We start from the raw sequence: 1,032 nt of genomic DNA, 5'->3' as shown, positions 1-1,032 counted from the left end.
CTCAGAAATCCGCCTGCCTCTGCCTCCCGAGTGCTGGGATTAAAGGCGTGCGCCACCACGCCCGGCTGACTGAAAGATCTTAATGAAAATATGTCCCCCGTTCTGCCAAAGCAACTATTTGGACCTCATTTAAATTTGTTTTTTAAAATAGCCGCATAGTCAGGCATGGTGGCGCACACCTTTAATCCCAGCATTCGGGAGGCAGAGTTCTGAGTTCGAGGCCAGCCTGGTCTACAGAGTGAGTTCCAGGATAGCCAGGGCTATACAGAGAAACCCTGTCTTGAAAAACAAAAGCAAAAACAAATAAACAAACAAAAAAGATAAAGAGAAGGGGGATATTTGGTGGATGTGTGGTGAGGTCTGGGGGAGGGGGAGGGGAGTGCCTCAGTGGGCTCATGCTGAGGCATCCCTTCCCCGTGAGGGACCAGTCACACTTTGGTATAGTATAGAATAGAGTTTATTCAGGGCATGGGGAGGGGGAGAGAGAGGAGAGAGAGAGGAGAGAGAGGAGAGAGAGGAGAGAGAGAGGAGAGAGAGAGAAGAGAGAGAGACAGAGAGAAAGGAGTAGGGACAGGAAAGCAAGGGCAAGAGTAAGAGAGAGAGGAGGGGAGGGGACAAGCAGCCCCTTTTTTAGTGAGTCAGGCATACCTGGCTGTTGCCAGGTAACTGTGGGTTGGAGCTTAGACGGAATGCTAACACAGTCTCCTCCTGACCAACCCTGATCCTTCTCAAGGTCCATGTAGTCTAGCGAACCCACCCCTCTTTCTTACTTACTGTAACAAACTTTTTTGTTTGTTTGTTTACAGTTTGTTTTGTTTTTAAGGTTTGTTTATTTTAAGTATGTGAGTACACTGTAGCTGTCTTCAGACACACCAGAAGAGAGCACTGGATCCCTATTACAGATGGCTGTTGAGCCACCATGTGGTTGTTGGGAATTGAACTCAGGACCTCTGGAAGAGCAGTCACTGCTCTTAACCGCTAAGCCATCTCTCCAGCTCCAAACTTTTTTTTTTTTTTTTTTTTAAATGATCC

This window comes from Mus caroli, chromosome 13 (assembly GCF_900094665.2).
Source record: "Mus caroli chromosome 13, CAROLI_EIJ_v1.1, whole genome shotgun sequence".
NCBI classification, from domain to species: Eukaryota; Metazoa; Chordata; class Mammalia; order Rodentia; family Muridae; genus Mus; species Mus caroli.
The sequence above is the reverse complement of the archived record's forward strand: the minus strand, read 5'-3'. Positions refer to the sequence as shown.